Source organism: Anser anser (assembly GCF_964211835.1).
Source record: "Anser anser genome assembly, chromosome: 2".
In the NCBI taxonomy this organism is placed as follows: domain Eukaryota; kingdom Metazoa; phylum Chordata; class Aves; order Anseriformes; family Anatidae; genus Anser; species Anser anser.
The window spans coordinates 73,936,680-73,958,780 of NC_139721.1; the positions used below are offsets into that span (position 1 = coordinate 73,936,680).

At 35.5% G+C, this 22,101-nt stretch overlaps 1 long non-coding RNA gene across 3 annotated transcripts in view; it reads right to left on the reverse strand.

Annotated features, from left to right (window-relative positions):
- The window catches only part of LOC310894739, a 73,068-nt gene extending 56,010 nt beyond the window's left edge, over positions 1 to 17,058 (reverse strand). For all 3 annotated transcript variants that reach the window (XR_014580128.1, XR_014580129.1, XR_014580130.1), the window contains exon 1: positions 16,636 to 17,058. This is a non-coding gene — a long non-coding RNA (uncharacterized lncRNA). The remainder of the gene's footprint in view (positions 1 to 16,635) is intronic.
- Between the last annotated feature and the right edge of the window lie 5,043 nt (positions 17,059 to 22,101).

Genomic DNA, 22,101 nt, shown 5'->3' on the forward strand with positions numbered 1-22,101 from the left:
GGGAATTGAGCTGATTGGCTAAGTTTGAAAGTTTAAATAGGAATCTCTGCTAAGAAATTGCTGGTCAATTAAAATTAATTCTGGACATAAATTGTATGATGCATGGCTTCTTTTTTCAGCACTTTTCACCAGAGCAGTCCTAGTCATAGTGTAACAGAAATATTTACCACTAAGAGAGGTATAAAATAATAACATGCAAACAATTTCTGTCATGGAACAAATGTGTGGTAAAATAAGTTATCCATTATTTGCAAATGAAATCTCAATCATAGAATAAGAGAACGTTGTAATCATAAATTTTAAGCTGCTTTGATATACTCTTTTACACGTAAATGATCATGCAAATAATTGTTTTCATTACTTCATAGCACTATGCTATACAATATTACTGGTAACATTGTTTTCTTCTTTCAACCTGTGGTCCAAAAGTCTTAAAACCTTCAAAGAAATCTTATTATTATGCAATAAATAAAATAATGTGATCTTCCATTTGACCAGATCTTTTTTTTTATTATTTTTTTTTTAAAAAGTGCTTAGATCCCTGAAATGCAAGGTTTGACACAATTTTTTATAACTATACTGCATGCAGAAGTCCTGAAATCTATTTAGGTGACTCCTAACTCTGATGAAATGCACTTCCCCTCCTCCTCCTCTCCCTTGTTCCTCATTTGTAATTTCCCAAAGTACCTGTGCTTGACTTTAATGTGTATTCAGCAGTGCAACAAATATAATCTCTCAACTATCTTGCAACACATCTTTTTCAATATCCAACATCTATCTCTACATTCACGAAAGCTCCTGAGGCATTTGACCCATGGAGCATGCTTAGCACCTTTGTCACATAAGCTGTAGGACTGGGTTTTCAAAAAACTTTATATTTGCAGGTCCCTTTTAGATTATTCACAATATACTTTTTTGCAAGGATGAGTAAAATGGCGAGGAATTGTCACTAAAATTAAAGATATGCAAGAGTGGAGATATAGTTTAAGTCTCATAACATAAAACAATGGCACATTAAGATCATAGTCATTAGAAGGTATATTAGGTGAAAACCAGCAAATTGGGAATGCTGACAGGTAACAGATTATGGCATGTATGTCTGAAACTGAACTTTTGAATTCTTATGCTGAAGGCTGCTGCTAACTAGCTTCTATAACTAGGTTGTTTGTTGGCTGCAAACATTCATAACACCTGGATGAAACAAAACTGGCATGTCCCCAACCCTCCAGTTGATGGAGAAAAATACCACCAATTAGGATGTCACGTGTTTCTGCACTGGGACTATTCAGGCTTGGAAGGAAGAGCAGGTGTGAAAAAGAAGGGTTCCCAAAAAGAGGAAGTGGTCTTGGGAAGACGAAAATGCAGACTCTGCCTACAGGAAAGAGAGGTGGATGAAGATCCTGGCGATCAGGGTATTAAGTGCAAATGCATGGCAGGGAATGCTCAGGGTCCTCAACAACTAATGCCCAGGATGGGTGACTGTGAGCAGCAGCACAACATGAACTGACATGACTCTCTGTGTGACCTTCCCAGAGCAGCAGTTACCTCCCTCTGGGGAAGGAAATACAAGAGAAGTGAATATAACCTTGGCAGAAATCAAGGGAGTAAGCCTCTGGGACAAATGAGCAAAATAAAAGCTCGACTCCCACTGGTTCTTAAATAAACTCCAGTATGCAGATCTGCTATAGGTTGTCATTTACTCTGTCTCCTCGTGACAGAAGAAAAATAAAATATTTTTTGTAATTTATTTCTGGAAATGGCTTTTCATTATTGCAAGATGGAAAAACAATTGCAGATATAACTTTGCAGAAAATGTTATGCTTCAAGAATGACCCTCCCCTTCCTGTCTCCTAAGTGGCAAAATAGTTGATTTAACAGGAAGAGACAATGGAATAGAATTGTAGGAGGTCTGAAAACGAACTTGCATTGATCTACTTTGTAAAATTTTTATTACACATTTTTGACAATGAGAAATTGGTTTGGCTGATTGGGCTTCAAATGCTTTGGGGAATAAGACTGATCACTAAAGAGAAAATTAATAAATAAATGTGCACAATAGACTCCCATTATTGGTTACAACCAAAATTTGCATTGCTTGTGGAGCAAACCCAGGAGCCCCTATGACCCCAAACAGGTCTCTGAGCAGTGTATATACTGCCAGCACGTAGCCATCTAACTTATGGGTCTGAATCATCTTTAAGAGGCACCTGTTCTCTCCATTTACCTCATAAGCAATGAATTATATCAGAGTTATATAACTAATGTAACCTAACATAGATAGCTTGGAAAACTCTGTGCTTCCTCCCTATCCCTTAGAAAGAGTAAGACACACTTCACCTTTATACCATGACTGAAGTCCCAAACCCATGTCATCCAGCAGAAGATGGAAGCTGGAAGAGCTTCTCTTTTCAGTCTGACTCCCTTGCACATATGACAGTTCAAGAAACAACGCAGTCCACATAAAGAGTACATTAAATGATTTATTCAGCCCTCTCAGCCCATCTGTACTGATTTTTAAGCTTGGGAAATCAACAGAATACCTCATATGAAATATTTTGGCTACAGAAATATATCAAGAGTACATTCGATATACACACTCTGGCTTTTTTCCTCCTTACACATGCAGAATATAAAGTTATGACCTGTAACCATAACTGCTGTATGACCAAACCCAGCAAAATGAAATAAGGAAAGAAATCATACTTTTCCTCAGCATTTTTCTTCCAAAATAGGAGATAACGTGCTCTGAAATACTCTGTGAGGATACAAGATTTTGACAGTCAAGCTTTGCTGAAGGTAATTCCTGACGCTGTTGAAATAACATGAATTTGTTCAGGGATAAATAGAAAAAACATCATTCGTTTGCTAAATTATTTTGATCAACCTTTTAATTCAATTAATTCTCTGAAACTGGTAAACATAAAAAGGCAAGAGCTAGATGTAAGAGTCATAGCTTGAGAGGGAAAAATTGCTGTGTCACTCTGCCAGTTATTTAAGTAGCCTGGGGCAGTCTTATGTACACCAACAAATAGCTATAAATGTTCTCACCTGCCCACACTCTCTAGAATTAGGCTGTAGAATTATGGAGCTGAGGAAGGTGGTTATGTTTTAGAAATACTGCACTTGGAGTATGAAGAACAGAGTAGGTTCAGTGCTTTGTGGAAATTTCACTAAGCAAAACAGGGTAAGAAAATTCTGGGTGACCTTCTGCAGCTTGCTGAATCTCTTCTCAACACATCGCTTTAGGCAATACAGGCAACCTGGCGGGTTGCTGGTGACATTACTGAATCCCTTCCAAGCAGGAGCAACAGGAACAAAAAAACTAGCCAGTGCTCAAACAGAGCAATTTCTGAAGTGATTGTACGGGGTAAAAAGGGGCCAGAAAAATGTAAGTCTCTTCAAGTCCTGTTCAAGCAACATAGCAATAAAAAATTTAAAAAAATAAAAAAGACAGAACAAAAAGATACTTAATTTTAATATACAGTGATGTCTGAGACCACCTTTTCACTGCTCTATTGATGCAATATTGCCATTTCAGGATTGTGGTTTGGTTTGACTCAGCCAATGTGTACCACTTCCAGGTAAGTGCACTTGACATTTTTTTCTAAATTAGCCAGGTTAAGTTCATAGGACATAAACAGAAAAGCTGTGTGTTCAGGCTTCACCACAAGACAAAAAAAAAAAAAAAAAAAAAAAAAGTAAAGAATTAATCAGTGATAAAATTCCAGCTAAATCCCCTTGTTTTGGCTTTGGTTTTCTTTAGAAGCAAAAGAAAATGTTCAAAGATATATATATATATATATATAAAAGTGGTTTCAATAGATATTCACTTCTTCTGAAACTCTGTAGTAATTCCTGTCAACCTTTTTTCTTAAGCTTCTTCAGCTCTCAGTATGTAAAGCTAGTCATAGACTCGGAAAATAAATTTCAATATGTATACAGGCTCTTTGTATAAAATGGAGATAAATAACAGTATTTTTGCAGCTGTATGCCTATTTTTGCTTACAAAAAAAAAAATAATCTCCAAAATGCTTTAGCATTAGCCAGACTATTCACATATTAATGCAATATGAGATTGTGTTATGTATTAAAAACAAACAAACAAACAAAAAAAACCCTTCATTTATAATGTTGGTACTGAAATAGACATAGAAAGTCTATATTACACTGATGAAACACTAAACTGAGAGTCTTAAATATGTTTTTCATTTAGCATTAGAGATGGAAAAAATAATATTATAAAAGTTATTACATGCATATTTTATTACAGATATGAATAAATTAACTTGGTAGCATTACCTACCAAGAATGAGTAGTCTTATTAAAAAATAAATAAAAAATCTTCCCATCCATTTTGATTAACCTAAGCAACAAGAGAAATATTTATGAAGTTGCAGTGATCTTGAACAGAGCTTGCTGAGCTGGGGCTTTAATAAATTTGAATTCTAAAACACAATGGTTGTATTTGGGTAAGAATAAATGAATAACCAGAATTACATTACTTATCAGAACTTGATGAGTAAGTCTTCTCTCTCCTTTGGGGTAAAGGCCAGTCCTGGGAAACAACAGAGTAGGGAGGTAGGTCACACATTTTTTAGGCTTCCTGAAGAAATTCAGCAAATTATCATTTCTCTGGACATTGGTTTAGGTTTAAGTTATAAGCTTAAGTTTTAAGGGAAGGTAAACTGATGGTGATTGAAAACTTCCCTGCAGGACACAAACAAGGAAGACACCTATTAAACAGAGAGCTTAGGAGTTCCAAAGAGAACATGAAGTATGGACCTCCAAGTGAAAAGACCTCAGGCCTTGCTTCTCAACAGCATTGCCAATGCTGCCTCATAGTGTTGTGCTAGGAACACGACTCTCTCTTACTCCTAACATTAGACTTATGATGTAACCAGGCAGGGCTATCAGTTATTTCTGGAAATGAGTCACATTGAATGTATTCTTCATTTTATATGCTTATCAAGGGTGAGGTTACTTCATTGAAAAACAAAAACAAATTTAAAAAAACAACAACAACAAAAACAAACAGACAAACAAAAACCATCAATGCTCTTTTGCACTGGAATGCAATAACTGTGAGGTGTACAGGTCTGAGTCAAATCAAGGTTCAGGTCAAACACTCAAGTTTTCAGTAAAAATCCCCGTCTACAGCACTAGGAATTTCTACTGAAAAAAAATAAATAAATAAATGAAAAAAATCAATGCTCGACTATAGCCCCAGGTTCTACTGAGTAACACGTGCACAGTACTGTAACATAAGACACTATTATTAAGAAAATGTGGCTTTTGCTTTCACAGGTTAAAGATCCCCTCAGAGAAGAAATAAGACAGAGGCCAATAGGTCAGAGAAGTAGAAAAATTGAAAAAAAAAAAAAAAAGAAGCACCATGCTTTTAGAAATTCACTACTGTGAATGGCAGGCATCTGACTGGTATAAACTTACAAAACTCCACTGGCTGGACCTGACAACAACTGAGGCTTGAAGGATTGAAAAGGAGAGATTTTATTCTTACTGTGGCCTGCTGAAATAGTATTCCCACCATGTCTATCACTCTTACTACCACGTAATGTTCATGTACTGATGCTGCAGCATAAAATGGAATGGCTTTTTAACTACAAAATTAATAGGACTTTCATTTCACATTTTACATCGTCATTAATACTAAATAGGTTAATTATGATAAAAATATTACCATAAATAGTACGAGGATTAATAATTTAACAGCTATAAAAGTATTGTCATTTTTCATAAAATCTTACATATCAAGCTCAACAAATCACCATTTGGATTGCCTAGAAAACCAGATGCTGCCATTGTTTTGAACAATTAAAGATCCTGTTATGCTAATTTAGGTCCTATGAACATGACCAGATCTGTTTGGCACAGCCCTGCACCTGCTGATGACATGAAAATCAGGTAGTTCTTGTTTTAGGAATTGTCTTTAAAGTCTAAGTAAATGCTGTGTCTCCAAGGGAGAATACAGGATTAAATCCTGAATAAGCCAAGCTATCTAGCCCAAGTAAAACCATACGAGAGACTTTAAGCACAACATCTGTTTTTTCTACATGAATATCAGATATTCTCTGACAGGGATAGTTTACTGCTTCTTGGGCAAGACCTAAGAGAGATGGTTCAGTTATTGGTTTGGATGTCTAGGTGAAGTTATCCATCTGCTTGTTCATTATTTTGTCACTGCCTGTGAAGAAATAATGGTGATGAATTGTCCTTCCAGTCATCATCTGTGCTCTCCGTTCAGAACATAAACTCATATCTGAGAAGATAATGGGGAAGGATCTATGTATGTCCTGTACCTATGCCCTTCCCTAAACATCCTCCGTTGTCTGCTATCCTAGGGTGCAAGGTGTAGCTCTAGACTACCTAATCCAAGGTGTAGCTTTAGACTACCTAATAAAGCTGCACAGCTGAAAAACAAAGTAAATATTGCCCTTCCATGCAAAGAAACAACTCAAGAATAAAAAGATCCACATTTTCAAAAATGAAGGATCTTGTGTCACCTGGATTAAGAGGAAAACAAAACAAAGAAAATCAGGAAAAAAAAATTTTACCAATCATACACAAGACATAGAGCTATTAGCTGTAACAACATAGTTTTCCAGAAGTACATGCACACAAAAACAGCAGTATTGGAGCTTGAGATAACACATGCACAAAATCCATTAACAATTTGTAAGAACTGAACCATGCTGACAGACTAATTCCTCTCGACAGCAGTTCTGGGATGAGGTGTGCAGCACCAGCCACTGTGTTTCAAGTAAGAGGCACTGGCAGGCTTGGCAGAACCTGCAACAAACACCTCCAGAAATGTCAGTAAATAACACTATTTTTTTTCTGCTGCTGGTGACAGAAGTGCCCAAAGAGCTCAGACAGGAATAGGTTCTGCTTGTGTTAGACAGGCATATGTTAACTTTAAGAAGGCATGCCATTTAACATGTCAAACGGTGAAAGAGGTGGAGACTAATGTCTGTGTATATGCACCACAGCTGACTCCCTGTTCTACATTCACAAGAGATCAAACTTACTAAGTGCCAGAAACATCCTAGGGATCACACTGTAGTGCTAATTATGTGACCTTCTGTGCTGTCCTGTGTGACCCTGGCCAAGTTCCTGTGGCTCCATCCTCTTTGCCTGCATCTCTCAGGAGGGAATAGCCCTATCCCCATGCTCTCACCCCACTGTAGGGAAGGAGCAAGGCTGAAAGCATGTGGCAACCTTGTCCTATACTGTAGCCAGCAGTGCTGCCCCCCCTGCTCTGCTGCCTGCTGGAGCAAGGGGACAAAAGCTATACTGTGTGTTCAATGATCTCCAGAGAGGAAGACTGAAGGCCTTATGAAGCAATATCACACGAATACTGAACACTGTTAAAGTCTCCTTTCTATCTACAAACCTCCCACTATGCAGATATCTGTCCAAAAAATCCAATCTCACCACATATTTGGTGTACAAGATACTATTTCACCTCCACATTATGGAAAATTCAGATGGTAGTACCCATCCTTACTGTAATGAGACACTAATTTTGGTATGCTAACAGAAATATCAGTAAAACCTTTCTCAGTGTTAGGTTTTTGACTAAAGAAAAATCTCACAGAAAAAAAAATGTATATATATATATATATAGTTCCTGTAAATGTTCTAACTTTCAAAACAAGCAAACAAGCAAGCAAGCAAACAAACAAACAAACAAACAAAAAACACATTAATTTTGTGCTATTGATTGAAACCCAACAAAATTTTCAACATAAAAATAACATACATGAAATAGACTGGTGAAATACACTGGTCTGTAACATCTCTGTAGATATAAAATACAGAAAGAGGCTAAAGAAAGTGTAGGTGCCTGCATCTTAACTAAACTGCACCAAGGAATGGGTCTGAGTGAAGGTCTTCAGATATCAGGCACATGGGAAAATTCTGGCCATCACTTCCAAACCTAAGGACTTTTTGTGTTCATCACTATCAGACAGTCAAGTTGTGATAAGAGATTTGATTTCGCAAAGTGTTGAGCATGTCTGAAAATCAAGCCCCTTCATGGTACGCCAAGACAGGCAATAAAACTCAGAGGACCCTGAAGGCAATCTAACTAGAATTTATTCCACAATTTCCCATTTTTAACCTATTTCTTAGTTAATTTATACAACTATCACATTGAGAAGCAAGAAAAATGAATTTAAAATGCAACAGTATAGTCTTCCTTCCTTTCCTTTATGAGTCTCATAAAGTAATACTAATTTTTTAGTATATATAAAACATCCAGAGGCTTTCTGGCTTTACAAATTGAACTGGCTTTTCAAATTACAGATTTATATCCCAATTAATTTGAAATTATTATGTTGCAGTAAAATATGGAATGATGCAATGATACGCAATATGCAATAAAATAAAATATCCTTATTTAAAGAATAAAAACAATAACATGTACAACATGTCACAATATTTTTCATTATTCTAAATCTGTTTTCAGCTGTTTTTTTCAATGTTTAAAGTAAAACTTCAGAGGCAGGAAATGAGAATGTGACTGCAGTTACACTGATCTCATTTGTGCGTGCACATTAATTCATTACTGTGCAGTTGTTGAGGACTGATGAGTTTGTGGCATTACTTATTTGCTTTCAATAAGGAAGTATCGGAACATTTTGTTTAAGTGTCATACACACACAAATAATTTTTCAAGTATTATGACAATATACAAGTCCTCATATAGGTTCTAAGAAAGGAAAGTAATATTTTAAAGGTTAACAGACTTCTAAACCTTTCTGTGACTTTGATATCACTATAATAAAACCTTCAGTGAAAGATACAGTTACAGTGAAAGGCAAATGGTAGAATAAAGATCTTATCTTCGAGTGCATGACTTGAAAAAAAATATATGAGTGCCCGCCTACATTACAGGGGTATATCCAAGTCCTTAGCAGTATTTATATCAATTTTTTGTTGTTGTTTTTGGCTTTTTTTTGTTTCTTTGTGTTTTTTTTTTCCAAAATTTCAACTATGTAATATTTAAATATGAAATTTTCAAAATTTCAAACTATGTTTTGTGCATCCAGGGTCCAATGCATGAACAGAAGATGGAGGTTGGAAGCAGACACATAAAATGTTCATTCTCTCACATATTATTTAAGATTTGGAAACAAATATTTCTGACAACAATAATAGATAAAGGGCTATATTAAAAGAAAAAGCTAAGTTACATTATATTTTCGTTTTTATAACTCTTAAGAAAAAAAAAAGGTTTTTTGATTGTCAATTTGCATGTTTTGAACATTGAATAAATGAATTATAAGTGTCAAAAAGATATTTCATTCAGCAGTTTTGATTATTTTGCTTCATTAAAGAACAGTAAGTAGCTTAAGATCAGGACAACACAAAATGTCCTGAATCTTTTTTACACTTAATCTTACATTAATTTCATTGTTTATTTTTCTCTCACTGTTGATTTGCTGGTTTCTTCATTTGTTTTCTTTCTCTTTCCCTCTCTTTTGAGTAAAACTTCATTTCTATATATCAAACATTTATCCAGGATGGGAAAACAGCTTCTAGAGCTTACTGTATTTGTTATTGAAAATACTTGTCCAACTACTAGTTTAGGGTGCATAGAAAAAGCAGGAAATAAACCCGTATACATATATACTAAAAAAAAAAAATAATAAAAAAAAGTCAGTTTTCCCCACTATTTTCTTATTTCTCTAAGAAAAATAATTTCTAATTTTTCTAAGAAGATCCTATTAGCTCAGTCCTAACTAATGTAGTGGAAAAGAAGGGTACCTGTGTTTAGACTAGGACTTTGAAGCCATTTTCTCACCATTTCACAACTTATTGCCAATATTCCTAAGGAAAACACTGCTGCATATAAGGCGAAGCAGAGGAGCTGCAGTTTTTTCTCTAGTAATTCAAGGATATACATATCAACTGTTAAAGATACAGGTGGCATTCTGAAGCCCTCAAAATTCAGAATACAACCCCAGAAGAAGCAGCAGGCTATAGGCAGGGATCCACTGCACAACTTTTGCAGTACAGTCAGTAACAACAGGTCCCAACCATTAACACCTGCATACACTTTCTGAAAGAGGTGCCAAAAGGGAGGATCTGTGCAAGGGACCTAGCTTCCGCAAGGGAAGCAGCAGGGGCTGCTTCAACTCAGGAAACAAAGAAAAGTGCTGCAAGGTGAGGCTGTAGGATTGAAGCCACCCTGTCCTGACACTATGGGCCTGGGAAATATTTATTTTCAGAGTTTCATTTAGTCTCCCTGTTACTAGAATAATTTTGTTCCAGTAATGTGCTTGAGTCTTAATAAACCAACCTTTAACAGTTGGTAGCATTTTGACAGGTTTGGTGGGCTCACTTGAAAAATAAATAAATAAATAAATAAATAAATAAATATGAAAAAAAAAAACAACACAGCAACACAAAATAGAGCTGAAGTTTCACCTCAGGACCACAGACTTCTGGCCCCATTAATTAAACACCCAAGCAGCTCAGTCCACCTCCAGGGACACAGATATACACTAAGGAGGGCTTCATGATTTTTTAGAACAAAAGTGGAAATGAATGGAATATGTTACCTAGGCAACAAAACATCTGCAGCAGTGGTAAATGATACAGAAAGCCAGACAGCAGGGAATGAATCTTGTGACAATGTCAGAATGAGGAAGCACAGCTTCCCCTGGAGTGTAAAGAGAATTAAACAGAATATTCCAGAATTCAGCAAACAACAATTCAGAAACAAACCCCAGCTAATTTTATCTGTAGATAAAAAGGTATAAAACTTACCTCATAGCACTGTTGTACAGGGAGCTTGGTCTATTAATAACGCAGGACTACTTTCAAAGGACAGCCCTCCCTGTATACTTTATAATCATTTAGCTGTCCTTTCAGGATGCACCAGCAGCGTTAGACACAGCTTCCAATAATACTGGGGAAGGGGTATGCAGAAATAGTAATTGTAAGTAATTATTTTTAAACTATGGTGCCATTGAAGTCAATATCAAAACTCCCACTAACTTGAGAAAGGTGAAGATATCAGCAGACTGAGACCAAATTCTAAGACACCAAGCTCTTGTGAAGACTTACCTCAACTTTTCCCGTATTGTCTTAGGCCATGTCTGAGAATAATTTTCTTTCTGTAATATTCTTTTGTAATATCAGGTGGAGTTACATTAACACTACTTTCAACTTTGAGTATTTTCTAACGTCACGCCTTTCAGATGAGTTCAGAAAAGCAGTTTTAAACAGCAACAACAAAACATGTCATTACAGGGGAAAAAAAGAGTTTCTATGACTAAGGAATGAAAAGATTTCATACTTAAGTCACTTGCACATATAATGAGACTGGGGAAATAAAAAAGCAGAAATTATTTTATCTTGGTATTGAAGCTAAAGAACTATTTGAATAGAGGAGCTGTGACATTTTCAGTGTCATTTCTGTTTATCATGGTAATCTGAGGGGCTTGTCAGTGCTATGTGTCAAGACTTTATATATGTACGTGGGTGTGGGGGGGAGATGAGTGTGTATATATGCAATAAAAATGATAAGTGGAACAAAAGAAGAGAATTGAAGGGCTTTGGATGCATAATGTAAATAAAGTGATTGACAAAGAATAAGATAAACAGAGAACAGAGAAATCAAATTGACATCATTTTTCTATTTACCACATTCAAAACCAACCCATTTTCATGTGAGAATGAGATTGTAGAAATGGAGACAGATAAAAAACAGGCTGACAGCTGGTGACATAGCCAGGTAAGTTAAGACCTTATGAATTTTAATGTGTGTTGGCCCTGTACAAATTCTTTTTAAGATAGTGACAAACTTTCTGAAAGGAAATGAGATGACATTTTTCATACTGATTATATTTCTCAGAATTAGGTTTATGCCAATCCTCCCTTTCTCCTCCACAGAACCCCACTGAAAACAAACCCAAATCTGGCATTATCTTGCATATAAAGCATATTCATTATTAGCAGGTAGGCACAGATCACAGATGACTCTTTTGTCCTTAACGTCCACTTATTGTACTTGTTGGACTAAAGAGAACATTTTGAGGTGGTGTACAATAAGGCAACTAAGAGGCTGTTATTCACACTGAGCTCTTCAGCTGAATTTTTTGCTATAGCAGGATGGAAGCAAAATGGTGCTGTGTCAGCCCACTGAATGCAAATCAAGCTGAAAGAAGGAAGATGTTGTTATAACGCAACCTTTGGGAATCAAGAACATAAGGTCAGTGATGAAGCACGAAAAAGTTCTAACAACTATGTGATGAGCAAACTTTCAAACCTTGCACAATCTAAATCTACCCTTGCTGCTTTGTGGATCCTTCTGTATTTCATCATCCTTGAAGAAATCCATCTGACCTGACACTGCAGTCAGCAAGGATGTTTAGCTCCTGGGGACCCTCCTCAATCATTTCTGACTTTTCTGACAGAGGGATTGGGATTGGAGTTGGTGGAGAGGAGGGGTTTGACCAACTGTAGCAAAATCACAAAGGTCAACCTTTCTTCTTTAATATTTTAGTTGGGCAGATGCTGTCTCTGGGAAAGAATTTACCTGTTACTTTTTGACCCATGGACAGAAGACTAAGTGGACTCCTTAGCCATCTCCAATCCTACACATGCCCATTCAATAGCTCTGCAACTGAGAGCCAAAATCTGGCTCACATCAAAGCTTGTTGAATTCAGCATAGGACTTTCTATTGACTCATTGTTCTCTCCATCTGTCCCAACATGAATATAACAACTACATGAATATTAAAAACTATAAACAAAAATTATTACTAAAATTGCAGCTGTGTAAATATCTACTTAATTACTTATGAATGCTATGTCTTTCATAAGGTCCTGACCTTACTGGGTGACCTGTTTTCAAGGAGATGTGTGTACAAAAGATATTGAATGAAGTGATTGTAAATGCATTATTCATTTCTAGTCATTACTGATGACCTTATATATAACTTGTGAGTGACAGAGCACAGCACAGCTATGAATGATTGCTGTGACATCATCAGTCATGAATGGAAATGAATTCTGCATCTGTATGTGCCTCATTGAAAATTTTATTTAGTATAACCACACTGGTTCAGCAATTATGTTTTTTGTATTTCAGTCCTTTTCTAAATTTAAGTATATTGCTTTGTGCAATGTCAGATGAAAAATGTATCCACAAGGTTTTCCTCTAATCACGTGCCTTTTACCCAGAACACTGAGACATCAGAGTTTTGATGGTCTTTATATTCTGGGAAGGGACAGATAATTCCTATGAAAACTGTATTTATATTAATAGGGACTGTGTCATTGAATTTTCAGTATAGATAGTGGCTTTAAATTTGGAGTAATCCATATACTTGAAAGTAACATTTAAGAACATATATACCAAAAAAGATCTATTTTTAAATTTTCATAGAAACAATTTAAAAAGAATTAAGAATTATTATAGTATTTCATCATGTTTAATAACCTGATGTAAATACTTTCTCAGTGTACAGCAGCAAATGAATTTCATATTAAGAAATAATCTTTAGTATATTAAGAAAAAAAGCTGATAATATTAATGGTGAATTCCTGATAGTACAAAACTTTTGCCCTTGAAAACTGCCTTAACCACAGATGAAGGTATGTTTGCACTAAAAATTCATGAAAATTATTCAAAATTAAGAAAGCTTAGTTCTTTGGACAGATGGATGAATGGAGGGATGGATGGATGGATGGATGGATGGTAGATAGATAGATAGATAGATAGATAGATAGATAGATAGATAGATACAAAATTAAGGAAATAAGTTATCACTATGAGAGTAAGTTGAAATGCCTCCATATAGAAGCACTTTAAAAACTAAAAAAAGACATACCACTAAGCATGTTAAAGAACATTATTTTCCTCATTGCACATGTGCATGAATGCTTTGAGTAAGAATTAAAGTAGCTGATGACAATTTATTGAAGCCTAGTTCTGTCTGAAATGCTTATAGAGGAATTAAATATAAAGTAGCTAATCAAGTAGAAAAATATTTTCAATATATTTTACTGAGACTCCTCATGATGAGAAGTTTCCAGCTAAACCGTAGTGTGGTATTTTTAGCTCTAAAAAAAAAAAAAAAGTCATTTCCAACATTCAATAATTTACCTTTGGAATTACTCAGATGAACTTATTTCAATAATATTATATAAACAAATACTTAGAAAACCTTCCAAAAAAAACTTGTAGTTAAAAATGAATTGCTCGAGTTTTCCTTAAAATGAAATTAGTGTCCTCTATAATTTAGATTTATCTGGACAGTACAGAAAAAAAGTATATATATATATATATTAAAAATCTCTTTTCCAGACTGAGGTATTCTGCAGTCCTCTTTCTCCTGCAGTTGTTCCTCTAATGCCATAATGGAATTTATGAAAGTCTCAGGAGTAAAATCAGCTGAAGTCATGGATTTAAATGGCTCAAAACACGCTGTACAAACTTCAGGTTACAAAATCCCAAATCATGAAGAACTCAGACCAGCTGAGGCTTTATCGGGAAACTTGGAATTGAGAACAGATTACCAGGAGACCTTTCAGATGAACTTAAGCCCAGTGCTGAAGAGACATAAAAGCATTAAAGATCCATAGTGAGATCTGTGAAAAGCATGGCTTATCTGGAAAGCCATTGTTCATGGCTTGCTTAGAGATAAACATTCCAAAAATCATAACTAGATAAATACTCACACCAGCAATGGCAAAAAGAAGCTATTCCATACCAACAACTTGGACTTAGCAGCTGCAGACCCAGTCTGCTACATTTCAGCATGAAAAACAAACTGCCCCTCTGCCTCTATAGGAGCAAGGTTAGACACATAATGACTAATAACTAAGACTATTAACAACTATCAAAATTTGACTATATCTAGGCATTTTTATTAAAAAATAGAAGCACATCAAGAAATGAAGAAGCTGCCCCATCCTTCTCACCGTAGTTTGAAAAGCCACACCAAACACATAAGTACAAAATGTTCTCTCTTCCTACAGTAGCTCTGGCATATATCATATCACCAAGTGTTTGGACACACAAAGTAAGTCTCACAGAGTAGCAAGTTAGCCCATACCAGAGCACTGAAGGTTCTGTCATTCAAGCACAGGCTTGCTCTGTGGCTTCCACAGAAAACACAAGGTACATGGAGGCAGTTTTACCTTCTAGTGAAAGATTGATACATTTTCTCAGAGGTTTAGCAGGATGCTGCTGGACAAGAACGTGCGCTCAGTTAGGTTTTGTAGAGCAAATGTGGAGCCAATGTCAGGTAATTTGTAACACCTAGCTACAGATTATACAGGAATCTGCATATGCACCAAAGCTCTGAAGTCTCTGAAACAGATTTCATTTATTGCTGAAAAATCAAAATTAATTTAAATTCAAGCTTAAATTCAATTTTTCATTCAGTTGAAGAATATGGGTGCGACCTTGGGAAGATGCATAATTTGTGTGTCCTGAAGCACAGGGAATTCATATGAATATAAATGTATATAAGTAGTCATTACAGATTTATAGACAGACTATATGCAGACCTTGATTTAAAATCCAAGAGTAGATATCCCACCAACTTCACTGGACTTTGTACTTTCAAGACATTGTAATTTTAAATACATTTACTAACTGTTATGGTAAAAAAAGTCAAATAAGGCTTCTATCAGTACATTTATATAAGCATAAAAAATGCAACAATAGATGATGAGATCTCATAGGAGACTTAGTTATATAAAACAGTAATTTAAAAACCCATTCTTTTTCAAACAAGAAGATAAAAGAAATTAAAATACATATTTTAAAAAAGAGTAGAAAATACTCAGATCAGAGTGTGCAGAAGGTGTGAAATAATTACAGGAGTAGCATTTAAACCACAAGATTAAGCAGGATTCCAGGTAAAATCAGATTTAATTTTTTCAAATAGCTTTAAATATTTGTTCAAAAAAATTTAACCTGATTCTTGCGTAATTCCCTTTTATTATTTGTGGGCCAGCCCTTCTCTGCTTAATACTAGTAACTAGAACGACTGAGGTAGCTCAGTTTGCCAAATAGAATTGCGATTAGGATTACAGTCAGAAGAGCTGTCTGGAAATTTTTCATCAGAATTTGGTTAATTACCTATATATGGGGGGGGGGAGGGATATGACATAAAACAGCATTATCTAAAATAAATATTTCAAATTAGGGAAAAAAAAAATGAAATAGTAAAATTCCTCAAAAAACAAACCCCCCAACTGTAACAGTGAGCAAGAATATTTACTGAAACCCCCTTCTCATTGGTATATCCTTTTCAATCTCCCTCTCTTTCAAGTTTTGTTTGTTCGTTTGTTTTTTAAGGTTTAAATATATATAGTGTTTTCTATATATCTGGCATTTAGATAAGTGGTTTTGTTTCTCTGTTTACAGAAAGAGGAGCTTCCATTCAAATTCAAAGCTTGGTGCATGTTATTAACATCCTGCAAATGCATATTGTTCTGCATCTCTCAATAGATACACTTCTCAGTGTCAATTCAAAGTGAAGTTTGTGGCCTTTCCACACTGAAACCCTAATGGGAAAAATCTTTATATGCAACTGTAACAGTTGCAGCAACAACAGCAGTGAAGATGTGCATTCATCTAAATCCCACCTTAGAAACTCTGAGATTTCGATTGTTCAGAAGCTTCACAAAATGTCCTTGTGTTTGGATTAATCTGCAGACACTGGCTCTGTGGATAAAAAGCAATCTCATATTGAAATACAGTGGGTACCAACAACAACAAAGAGAAAACAAACAACTAAATTGAAATCAGAGTTAAAAGAATAAAAGACATACACTTCCAGAGAAAAATCTGGTTTTACACAAAAGGAGGTGAAATGTGAAAAATAGACTGTGCATAACAGTTTTAGCACAAAACAGATCGACATAGCAAAATGGAGATTGATTCTTTTAGGCATTTCCTCACCTTTTAGATTGTATATGCTTCCTGGGGAAAAGAGGAAGCAACGGGGAACCTCTTCTTGCTCTTCTGCTGCACTGAAGATTGTCTATGTCATATTTGAATAAAAAGTGGTCAGGGCCTTCATACAGCTCTCACTCTCTCAATACAACACACATATGCTCAAAATATGAAAATACAGTTTTCTTGTAGTCTCAGCAGATGTAAATATATGCTAAGAAAAAAATACATATATCCAGCTAGTCAAACTATTTAGCATCTCCATCGAAGTCAATGTGAGAATAGCTAGGGAACTGTTCTTGGAGTTTAATAGGATCAGAAGCTGGGAGTAACAAGGGGATCCACTGTAGCGATCCTCATGCCTATGGACTAGTGCCCATCTCTTGATTATGCATTTGCAACATTATGCATAATATTATATAGTTCAATATTTTCCTGTTTTTGTTTGTTTGTTTGTTTTTAAATAAATAACTTTTAGAAAGAAAGATGGTTTGGGTTCCAAAAAAGAACAGAAACACCTGAGGTTTCACGAAGTAATTCAAGCTTTCTCTCTAGAGAAAACCATTGTCCGGCACCCTTATCTGAGACAGCAATTTCTTTTTAATGCAAAAGGGATGTCCTAGTTTCAGTTAGGACAGGATGCAGGATGTTTCCTCCTAGTAGCTGGTAGGATGCTATGTTTTGGATTAGGATGAGAAGAGTGCTGATAACATGCTGATGTTTTAACTGTTGCAGAGCAGTGCTTACACCAAGCCAAGGACTTTTTAGCTTCTCGCTCTGTCCTGCCAGCGGGCAGGCTAGAGGTGCAGCAAGAGCTGGGAGGGAGCAGACCCAGGACAGCTGACCCAAACTGGCCAAAGGGGTATTCCATACCATCTGATGTCATGCTAAACAATATATAGGGGTGGCTGGCCGGGGTGGGGGGCCGGCTGCTCGGGGATAGGCTGGGCATCGGTCAGCGGGTGGTGAGCAATTGCATTGTGCATCACTTGTTTTGTACACATTATTATTAGTAGTACTATTATCGTTATTATTATTATTATTGTTATTATTATATTCCTGTCTTAATAAACTGTCTTTATCTCAACTCACAGGCTTCATTTTCCCGTTTCTCTCCCTCGTCCCAGGGAGGGAGGGGGGAGGGTGAGTGAACGGCTGTGTGGTGTTTAGCTGCCGGCCGGGTTAAACCACAACAAGGGGTTATGAACTTGAGCTCTTGCATTTTCTGTAGTGAAAATCTGAAGCAGCTGTATTAGAAAATGCAACAACTACTTACCCAGGTACTCGCACACGTTCTCTCTCTAATATGCATGGGCACACCAAAGGTTGCATATGAAACTATGGCAGATAAAAGCCTTCTTTGGCTTATTTAGAAAGATAGGCAAATTGCTTAGAGTACAAGTTTGATTTGGAAATCAATGGTCTATGAGAGAACACAATAGCCATGACTTTATAACGCTATGGAATAGCCAATGTAGACAGCTGTAAAGTTCAGGAAAACACCTTTTACCTGACATTCTTCTGCTTAATATAAATATACCAGAATATTACCTTTTTATGGACTGTGTTTCAGATAACACTATAACAATGGTCCCACACATATCACAGTAACTTTCAACTTGTTAGTTCCTAAAATGCTTGAGAAATCCCGTCACTAAAGTGCAGCTCCATCTAGCCATATATCTGAGTTGAACTGAGTTAATATTTCACTAAAAGTCAAATTATTTATAACAAATTTTGGTTTATGTATTGCATCTGCTTCCCTTTTGTGATCACTTCTCCCTAAATATTCTTTTGGACTTTCATATATCCTATAAGTCCCTTACGTATAGATGATAACATTTTTTTTGTTTTGTTTTGGTTTGTTTTTTTCCTAGAGGTAGGTGGCACAGAGTGCAGATCTGTTAGAATGAAAACCAGTCTAGTGATTCAGCTGATGGGTTGAAAAAAATTTGAAAAGACAATAAGACACCCTTCTTATGTTACATTTACACTACAGTGACAGGATTTTTCTTTAAGGGCAACAGACAGAATGTTCATACTCTACTTAGTTATTACTATAAAAGTTAATAACTTAATTCTTTAAAATACAATAGGTTAGGCACTACCAGATAAGGCTTATAAAAACTTCAAGTCAATGAAAATACAGAAAATTTATTTAGTGTCACTCACGAGAGCCTAAATTACTAAAATATAAATATAAATTAAACAACTAAACAGAAACCCAGCCAAAGGAGTTTCAGTTAACAACAGATCATGTTAAATGTATATATTTGCCTTGTGAAGACTACATTTACAAATTTTAACTAAACATTTTCCCAGAATCAAGAAGATGACAACATTGTTTTTACTAGTTTATGTTTTCATCAATGGGTAGTGTGAGATCTACCTTGACATTATATATCATTTTTAATATTTTCATGTGTAACCTGTCAATTTAGTCTTCTGCATTGATTAGAGTGCTGGCAATACTTATTAAAATGACAAGTATGAAAGCATCATGATAACTTTCTAAGCTCTTTTTTTTTTTTTTTTCATTAGACAGATGCAAAAATAGAAAAACAAACATAACCCTTAGGAAAGACGATTCAGTGATTACAGGTCAAGAACCATGATTAGGTATTCAGTTGCTCAGTATTTGGTTCTAATCCTACAATCACAGTCTCTCCTTTCACTCTCTGTGATCCAGTGCATTTTTAGTATAAAATAATCACCCCAAAGTGTTCATACAATTAGAAACTTTTAACTTTATATTACTGATGGAATTTGGACTAATTAATAATTCCAAAATGAACACTTAGCATAATCTACATTTTGACAATACAGCATGAAAATTAAAAGAACAAATGTATGTGCATTTCCAGCTGTCTTTGAATTATGACAGCAATATTATTAATTTGTCATATTCATTGTTCAACATTTATTTAAACTGCTCATAAAGCATCATAAACATAATTGAAATGAATGAAACCTAAAGTATACACGGAGGAACAGATGTCAATGTCAATTGTATTTGCTGCTTAAAAAGAAGTCTGAAGTTAGAAATTTGCATTTAATATTTAATTTGTGATAGTTGGCTTGCATACGATTAATTTATAGTACAAGTTTTCTTTCTTATCATACTGCTACTGAAATGTTAGTATGAAGTTACCAAAATGAGGGCAATTATTTGCAAAACAATTCTGTGGGAACTAAGTTACTCCAAAATAGTTCTAGTAATAATTGAGCTTATAAAACTTTAAGATCTTACAATGAAATTTTCCTGACTATTCTGACAATGTTGTGGCTTCAGTTTTAGTAAAAAGCAGATGAGCTGGTACGTATTGAAAACATGCTCATTTTAGCTATATGCTTAATATGTGGTCTGCATCTAAAATCAAATTTAGATCCCTGTCTCAGATAGCTCAAAGGACTTTTTCTGAATTACATTTTGTAACTTCAGTAAATGTTTCTTTGCATACAGACTTTGAAATCCCAAGTTTGGAATAGTAAGCTTGTTCTTTAACCTTGTGCTTTGTCCATAATTAGGAAGAAGACCTTTTCCAAGGGTTTGCAGCACAATAAAATTTCCCCAGGTTATAAAAGGCATCACAGGGCTTTGGCTTCACTTGAACTAGGCCTTTCCAACGACTGGCTAATCAGGTGCTATGGAAACCTCATACTGTTTACTAGTAAAACTTAAACTTATGGAAAATGTTAGCTGCAAATAATACATGGTAAGGTTTAAACTGAATCATGCAGTTGAGATATGTCAGATCACTCCAGCTAAGGGTGTGGCTTGAACTCATTACTGGAGATGAGGAATTAGGGCTGCCAGCATTTCACTACCAGTCCTAAACTTGCCAGTTTTAATCCTGTCCTTTGGCCATTGCTTTGTAGCTACCCACTGTCTGGATGAGCAGATAAGTTGTTACCTAAAACACACCTTAGTGAATACGAGAAATTCATTGGCGATGTTAAAAGGTTAACTTTCTCCTCTATTTTAATTGTGAGGTCCTCAACTAATAATAAAGGAATAAATAGAGGTGAGAAAGGTCATGTTAATCTTCTAGCCCATAAAGTGGTTAATTGTACATGTTTCTGCACAAAGCAAGTCTGCGTAATTCTTTAGTTTGTATGGACTGTTAAGACTACTCATGGATATTGAGTTGGGGGGATTGCTTAGTGGACCTATGTTCACTTACCCCTCACAAGGAGCTTTAAGTTCTGAATTTCTCTCATTCATTTCTTTTGTTGTAATTACAAAGAGCTAATAATATTGGATAAATAAATAGACAGCATATTCATAAGTTTATCTGCAATCAGAAGCTAAAATGATGTATATTTAGTAGTTTTCATTTTGTTTTCCCCTCATAACTGTCTGGCTATTTCTGGATTCCTAGAAATAAACAACACAAGAAAAATTAAGCTACAATAATTTTTTCTTAACTGACCTCAGCAGTGAAGAGGAAGATTGGTGTTTCCTTGCTAATAAAACTAACAAATCTCTAGTATACCAAACCAGCTAACAGTTGGAGACTTTGGTAATGGAGGATACCAACACATACCATCTTGTCTACTTTGCACTTAACACTTGCTTAAACACTTGCTTTTTAGACTCCTGTTAACCTGTAGTTCTGATACATCATGCCGAGCCTAATTTATACCTGGCCTAAGCTCTGCCAACCCTGCATGATTCCAAGCCAACACGTCCTTTTCTATCTCCACCATAACACTATGCTGCTGAAGGCATTATGTGACTAAAGCAGTCACTGGAGCTAGCAGCTTCCCTAGTTTAGCAATGAAGGCAGTGATCCTGTACTTGTTGAAATGCAACTAAAAATGCGTTTTCATAGCCTACACAACTATTTCAAATGTACTGTAGATGTCACCAAATTGCCTTTATTTTTTTATTTTTTTATTTTTTTTTGTGATCTCATCTATCACTTTTTCAGTCATTAAGGCACATTAAGGCACATATACTAATTTTGCTCCTCAGTGAAGCTAGGTCAGGATGCAGCGATATATGATTGGCTGTTTCTCTTCTAACCCATCCAGTTCAAAATGTCTTCAGAATTTATTTCTCTATTTCTAAGCCATTTCCCTGCCCAGGCTGTGGAGTGGGACATTTAGTTAACTTCCTGGGCTAGTGGCTTAACAAGCAATAATTCATCACT